The sequence below is a fragment of the Xyrauchen texanus genome, chromosome 6, assembly GCF_025860055.1.
Source record: "Xyrauchen texanus isolate HMW12.3.18 chromosome 6, RBS_HiC_50CHRs, whole genome shotgun sequence".
NCBI lineage: Eukaryota > Metazoa > Chordata > Actinopteri > Cypriniformes > Catostomidae > Xyrauchen > Xyrauchen texanus.
In genome coordinates, this window is record NC_068281.1 from 3,471,164 (window position 1) to 3,479,852 (window position 8,689).

Consider the following 8,689-nt stretch of genomic DNA (forward strand, 5'->3'; position numbering starts at 1 on the left):
TTGCTTTATAAGTCTGCTCACAATCTATCACATTGCTGTTTCAGTGTGCTAACACAGCAACCTCCTCCACCCCACCACCACCAGTTGAGCCCTGTCCCGCACGGGGGTAGGCTCCTCGCCCCTGCCTCCTATCTCCAGCAGGATATGATGGTTCTGAGTACAACTCCCTCGGACCGCCAGACAGGGCTTACGCCAAGAGAGAGACATTACATTTCTGTTTTACATTCATCAAATAAATGGCATCTTAAACCTCACTCTAGCCGGCGTGTCTTCCTGATAAAAATGCTATTACCAAGTTACATGTCCAAAAACATGGTATTGCAATGGTACATTTTCAAAGAAATATGATATTTCTATTAGAACTTGTCCAAAAACATGGTATTGCAATGGTACATTTTCAAAGAAATATGATATTTCTATTAGAACTTGTCCAAAAACATGGTATTATCATGGTACAAATCCTTTTCCATTCCTTTTAGCTTAGCGTAAAGCTAACAATTTACACAAGCTTTATGTCTATATCTTCTGCTTCAAACTTACATCAAACGTACTTCTCTGTCTGCTAGTATGAATGTAACACATCATAAGAAAGTGTTTCACCGCTGTTCAAATGCACTTTGGATCACATAATTTATATGTATAAATGTTTTCCACCTGAAAGGACTAAATATTAAATGAAACAAATGACAATAAAATGCAAAGTAATCTCTTCAGTAATCAAAATACTTTTTGAATGTAACTGTATTCTAATTACAAATTATTCAAATTGTAACTGTAGTGGAATACAGTGCAACACACAAAGCCCAGCTCTTCAGCTTCCTGTCACATGCCTTCAGGAATCATGAAGGTAGGAATATGTTTTTGGGCATCTTGTTGTTCACAGGTTGCTCTTTCAAAGCTCATGAGATTTAATAGAGTTCTCTGTTTAATTTAAGTAGCAACTTTGTTTCAGAGAGTTCTCCTAAAATTCCTTGGGGAAAATAGTTAAAACATGCAAGTGATTCAATTGTTGACAGACAGAGTTTAAAATGCATGTGGATAGTATAGCTCAGATCATCTGGTCTTGAAGAATTGGGTTTCATATTGAGATCTCTGACTTTTGATTGCAGACTTTGGTCAGAATTATTTAGCATTTATATTTCATAACAAATATTCATCAAGTTGAATCGCTACATTAAATTAATAGTTAAAGGTGTTTTGTCTTATTTTACAATTAAAATACCTTAACATCCTTAAAACAATAAAAAAAAAAAAAATACTTCTTATTCAAGAAGAATAGCATACGATATTCAGTCTCTGCTTAACCCTTATGTTGTGTTCTGGTCATTTAAAAAAATAAAATAAAATACATACAAATATTATTACATTATTATTATTATTATTATTGTTATTATTACTTAATCCAATTGGAATAAAATTAATTGACTTTGTTCACATATGGCATCTGAAAACACACAAACAATTTTGGAGGGTTTTATTTTCACTTTTTTACACTTGTGTTTACACACACAAAGTCCACGTACATGTACACACACACAGATTTTTTTATCCAAAGCGACTTACAGAGCCCTTATTACAGGGACAATCCCCCCAGAGCAACCTGGAGTTAAGTGCCTTGCTCAAGGACACAATGGTGGTGACTGTGAGGATCAAACCAGCAACCTTCTGATTACCAGTTATGTGCTTTAGTCCACTACGCCACCACCACTCCTTTTGTGCATGTCTTTCCATGTACATTCTTTGAGAAATGTTTCAAGATCTACTTATCATATGTTGTGTTTGGGCTCGTTTGAATCAGGATAGTCTGCTGTATGTTAAGATGCATCATTGTCTATGTTATGTGTATGTTTCAGGAAGTAATAAGGAAAAACATGACAAAAAGACACTCCTGTTTATTTTAAGTGTGTCTAAAACTCACTGTAGATTTGCCTCTGACTGAAACAAATGTGCTCATTGCATTCTACAAATTGAGACTTTTCCCATCTATATATATCACATGGCTATCTTTTTTTTTAATGGTCTTACCAATTCTGAATATAATTAGCAAATGATGAGAACGAAACAGTTCTTATTTGTCAGCAAATTAAAAAGTATTATTTAAGAATTGGTAGGATCAGCTATATGCATTCTAAAGTCCAGATTCTAAGCATTAAAATCACACATATTTTGTTCAGATCAAGCAACTGGTTATTAATTTATTATGTAATTATTATATATATATATATATATTTTTTTTTTTTCCCCCGCAGGGAGTGACCCCCTAGCACACACTAGCCTATGAGTACAGTTCAATTAATCTTTTGTAAGGGGATTCAGATGGGCAAGGAGGAGGCGAGAACCGGCTTGTCAATATAAATAATGTTTAATTAAACTCAAAGCAAAAAGCACAAACATAAACACACACATGACGGACATGCCCGTAATTCTCTCTCTCTCGAACCGTCGTCACCGGCTGCCTTTATCCCTCGCGCGCCCCATCAGGCCAATTGGGGACCAGGCTTGCGACATTCCAGCCCGGCCCCGCCCCCCTCCGCTCCACACTCATCCCGGCGTTACCTCAGGCTGGGGTGCCACCGGCATGACATACACCCCCCCCCTCTCTTTCCCTGGGGAGGGTCGTGCTTTGCGCCCCGTCAGGTCATCCCCGCCTTCCTCGACCTGGGAGGAGACGGGGGGGGAGAAACAACAACAACAACAAAAAAACAAAATAGGTGAGGGAAAAGGCCAACACGGTGCGAAAGAGAGAGAGAGAGAGAGAGAGAGGAGAGAGAGAAGAAGCTCACTCACCGGTTCTCTGATGTGCCATCGCGTGGCGGACTGGAGTCAAACCTCCGACCCCCAGTGGACAGAACGCCCCTCCGCTTTTCTGGTGGCACATGGGGAAATTCCTCCGCCCCTGGCAGCGGCCCTACCTCTCCAGGCGATCGGGGAGTTACTTCCCTCCTCCCCTCACGGACGGCGGTCTTCCCTCGACCCCTCTGTGTTTCTGGGGGACGACAGGGCACTCCTCTGCCCCTGGCAGTAGCTTCATCGCTCCAGGCGGTCGGGGAATCCAGTCCCCACTCACCCCGCGGACGACGGCCGTTCCCCACGTCCGGGCGGTCAGGCTACTTCACCACCTGGCAGATGGCAGCGGTGCTCCCCGGGTGGACGGCAGCGTCGAGGACTCTACGACGGGCATCCCTTCTTCCCGGGTTTCGGCACCAATGTAAGGGGATTCAGATGGGCAAGGAGGAGGCGAGAACCGGCTTGTCAATATAAATAATGTTTAATTAAACTCAAAACAAAAAGCACAAACATAAACACACACATGATGGACATGCCCATAATTCTCTCTCTCTCGAACCACCTTTATCCCTCGCGCGCCCCATCAGGCTGATTGGGGACCGGGCGTGCGACATTCCAGCCCGGCCCCGCCACCCACCGCTCCACATCTTTCTATCAATAAAAATATATATTTTTTTAAATAAGTTCAAAAAAGGAGTATAAAACGTCATAATTCATAGTCATAAATACTAATAACGAAGTTGATAAAAAGATCTAATGCAATATCTTGTGATAATATATGCAATTTGAGAGATTTAGAAATAGAATAGAACAAGGGTTAAAACAAGCAAAAGTATATTTAAAAAATTAGTAGTCACTACAAAATAAGTACTAGTGTCTAATGAACAGTTACTAGTAAAATTAAAAATATACTGGTAACATAATGATTTGAGGTGTCATTAATGACTGTAACTGAGTTACGCATCAGAATGTAATACTTAGATTTGCTAACCCATTTTGGCCAATTCACTGAAAAGAATTAAGAATTAAGGTAAATATTTGACTATTAGTGAGCTTTGTAGGGGATTACTGTTTCAGGCTTTTGACACTTTGACTCAGTTGCTAATTTGTGGGCTGGACAATAAGTACTTAAGTAGTGAGATAACCTCAGCGGCAGCATATGCGGCAACCCTCTTTCTGTGAGGACCTATCTTGGGTAAAGACCTGTGTGTCTACATGCGCGAGTCCACTGAGCAAGGACACCGACAAGGAGCCAGCCACTATGCAAAGTTTTGCCCCTTTTTCTCTTTCTTATTGTTGTTCTTCATTGTACTCATGATGTGTTTTCAGTACATTCCTGTTGTCTCGTGTAGGCGAAAATCTACACGCTCACGCAGTAGACTCCACACCCCAGAGCACCTTAGGTCACGTTGCACTGCCACTTCACAGCCCCTCTCCATTTCTGTTGGACTGTAGAACTCCCAGTCAGCTGTCAACAATGCTGACTTCATTCCGGCCTTTTTCCAGTCAGTAAAAAACTCAATGTTTTGGGTCTGAGTGAGACATGGAGCTGCAGCGACAACACTGCAACTCCCTCAGCTCTCTCAACTGACTTCACTTTCACCCACACCCCTCGTCTGACTGGGCAGGGTGGGGGAACCAGTTTGCTCATTTCAAACTCATGGAAATTCACTCAACTCTCTTCTCTCTGCAATAACACAACTTTTGAATAAAGTTGTGACCCCACGGGTCAACTAGGCAACTTTGGTGAAGAGCTAGATGTATTGCTGTCCTCATTCCCTGAGGACAGCACTCCGCTGGTGGTCCTTGGGGACTTTTAACTCCACCTGAATAAACCTCAAGCGGCTGACTTTCTAGCTCTTCTGACCTCATATGACCTTACAAGACTGCACACCCCTGCAACTCCAAGAGCAGGGAAATAGCTTGATCTCATCCATACACTTTATTGTACCTCCAGTAATCCCCTTGTTACCCCTCTACATATCTCTGACCATTTCTTCATCCAGTTTCCTGTTACTCTCCCTTCTTTGCCTCTTACTCTACCTATGGTCTCCTTCCTCTGCAATCTTCAATCTCTCTCACCCACTCACTTCTCTTCTAAAGTCTCTGCATCCATTTCCTCCAATAACCGAAGCTACAAATGCTCTTTGCTCAACATTAACTTCTTGCCTTGATAGCGTCTGTCCTCTTACCTCCAGGCCAGCACATGCCACACTCTCCAGCCCCTGGCTGTCGGAGACAATTTGTGATCTTCGGACCGAGCTGAGGACTGCGGAGGCCTGTGCAATTATCAATCACTTCTCTCCTCTTTTTCCACTAGAGTTTCTGCTGCTAAAATGTATTATTACCAGATCAAGACCAAGATCAGTAACACTTCAGATTCCCATAAACTATTTTCAGCTTTCTCATCTCATCTTTCTCATCTCTCACCACATCTACTTCTTCGCTGACTGCTGATGACTTTGCCATGTTTTTTAGGTAGTGAGCATCAGCAGCCGGTTCTCTACACCTAACACCCACAGCTACTCTCTTCCAACATCCCATCATCTGTTTTCCTCTTTCTCTCCTCTCTCTGAGACAGGGTTTCCAAAGTGCTTCTTTTTAACCACCCTAATACCTGTCCACTTGACCCTATCTTATGCAAGCTGTCTCTCCCTCAATCTTACCCGTACTCACACACATTATCAACGCATCTCTCACAACTGGAAACTTTCCCAATACATTCAAGCAGGTTTGAGTAACCCCACTACTTACAAACAACACATAACCCCATGGTAGTCAACAACTACAGACCAGCCTCTCTCCTACCCTTCCAGTCTAAAAACTCTTGAGAGGGTCGTATTCAACCGGTGGTCTGCTTTTCTCTCACAGAATAACCTACTCGACAGACATCAGTCTGGCTTCAAAAAAGGACACTCAACAGAGACTGCCCACTTGTCAGTACCTGAAACCCAGCGACTGGCGAGAGTTAGCTCCAAATCATCCGTCCTCATCCTCCTTGACTTGTTTGCTGCCTTTGACATAGTGAACCCACAGGATCCTCCTGTCCACCTTCTCTGACCTGGGCATCACAGGAAATGTGCTTGGATGGTTTGAATCACATCTCACTGGCAGATTGTTCAAGGTCTCCTGGAGAGGCACGGTGTCCAAGACACACCAGATGACCACAGGAGTCCCTCAAGGATCAGTGCTTGGACCCCTACTCTTCTCGATGTACACAACATCACTCAGATCGGTCATTGAGGCACATGGCTTTTCCTACCACTGCTACGCAGATGATACTCAGCTCTACCTGTCGTTCCAGCCTGAAGACCCTACTGTCTCAGCTTGTATCTCTGCCTGCCTCTCTGACATTTTGGCATGGATGAAAGAACGACACCTTCAGCTCAACCTTGCCAAGACAGAACTCCTTGTGATCCCAGCCTACCCATCTGTTGATCACAATCTCACTATTTACCTTGGTTCAACTACATTAACACCAACCAGAACAGCCTGGAACCTGGGAGTGTTGGTAGATGACCAGCTTAATTTCACTGCACTCATCTCATCAACCGTTTGATCTTCTTGATTCACACTTTGCAACATCAGGAAAATCAGACCTTTCCTGTTTGAATATGCTACACAGCTCCTGGTCCAATCTCTAGTCATTTCAAGACTGGACTACTGCAATGCTCTTTTGGCTGACCTTCCAGCTAACACAATTAAGCCACTGCAGATGATCCAGAATGCAGTAGCGCATCTGGTCTTCAATCAGCAAAAAAACAAAGGCTCATGTCAACCCACTCTTGATTTCACTTTATTGGCTACATGTAGCTGCCCGCATCAAATTCAAGGCTTTGACTCTGGCTTTCAAGACAGCCAGTGGAACAACACCCTCTTACTTCAATTCACTTCTGCAGGTCTATGCTCCAACTCACTCTCTTTGGTCTTTGAATGAGCGATGCCTCGTGGTCCCATCACAAAGAGGCTCAAAGTCTATTTCACAATAATTCACTTTCTCTGCTCCTCTGTGGTGGAATTAACTTCCAACCTCCACACGGGAATCTGCTGTTAACTTCTCAACATTCAAGAACCAGCTGAAAACACATCTGTTCCACGAGCACTTAACCAACCCACATTAATTGCACTTACCACTGCACTTAATGTACAGAAAAAGAAAAATATCCTTGTCTGTCTCTTTCTTCTGTGCTAGCATCAAAGTTGCTAAATGACTAAATGATTCATTTGTGAATTGGACATTGCTATTTCCTAAACTGCATACAGAAATACAAGACAAACAATGTCACTTTTGCTGAAATTTTCAGTTGGAGCACTCATGGTATGTTGGCGCCACTAGTGATGGCAAAATGAAGCTTTCTGAAGCACTGGGGCTTTAAATGCAAATGTATTGAAACTGGGTTCACAACTGGAAGCTTCCGAACACAGTTCAATAAACTGCCACCTGGTGGTGAAACAATTAGGTGCACCTAGTATCTCTGTGGCTGATTTATGTTTTTTGGTTTTGAAGCAATAAAAATGATCAACCCTATACATTATGTAGTTTTAGTGTTTTGCCCACTTACATTTTTACTAATAACACAGTAATTCAAGGCTCAAGCTAGGGCTTCATTTATAAGTTATAAAGTTACCATGTTACGTTAAAATGTAAAAATACAGCAGTATTTAGTATTTATAAGTAGGATACTGGTGATGCTATCTTTAGCGAATACCACTAATATCTCACCATAGACTGATTGTCTTACTGTAGAGCTTCAAAGGTCCTCTCCTAATCAAATCTTTCACTGAGAGCAGATTTGAAATCTATGCTTGACTCTTGAAGTACTTACTCTGATCTTATTCAAACAAATGTGCTTATTTATCTAATTGTCCTGTCCTTGAGTTTCAGATCCACTGGGCATAAAGGGACACATCTGTGAAATGGAGTGGTGAGCACTCTGACTGTTATTTCTGTTTTAATTCATCAACATTAGCTAATCCATTTATCGTTATTTTAAAGCGCTTCCATGTTAGATATTACAAACTCGATGCCGTGAACATCTCTTTCTCTCCTGCCAAATGTTAATGCAAACTGTATGAATCTGTAATCAAATAAGTTGGGATTGAATTTCACAACACATGGATTTTTGAATTAACGCTTGAGCCTTGAGTTTAAGAACAGGTGAGTTGTCCTTGTGTCTGAGTGACATTCAGGTAAATGGGAATTAAATGAGACAATTTTTAACCCACTTTATGTATAGTTGGTATTCCTGGGGTCAAGGGTCAAATCCAAGATGCATAATCTATGCATAATTTTGTATGACGATAATGATACTATTTTTTCTTCCCTGAAGTAAGAACAATAAAATTATGCATTTCTTTTGTGATTTTATGCTATTTTTATCTTATTTACATGTACATTTCCAAATTTTACCATTAATTTGCATATACAAATAAGCTAATTTTTGAATGAGTGTGTGTGTGTGTGTGTGTGTGTGTGTGTGTGTGTGTGTGTGTGTGTGTGTGTGCTCTGAATTGTGTGTTATTGTCTCACCCCTTCATTTCTGGGTGTGTTTTGCATTGGGACTGATTATTTATTTTTTTGCCAAATCACTGGTGTGTATGATTGGTGTGTGTGTGTGTGTGTGTGTGTGTGTGTATGATTGGTGTGTGTGTGTGTGTGTGTGTGTTTGAGTCTGACCCTGTAGTGCTTTGGTAACCGCTAAGGTTAAAAAAAGGTGCTATATTAGTGCAGACCATTTACTATTTTTACTCTTTTTTTTTTTTTTTGTATTTATTTTTTTTACAAATGTTTTAGTCTCACCAGTTCATTTTGTGTGTGTGTTGTGTGTGTGTTGTGTGTGTGTGTGTGTGTGTGTGTGTGTGTGTGTGTGTGTGTGTGTGTGTGTGTGTGTGTGTGTGTGTG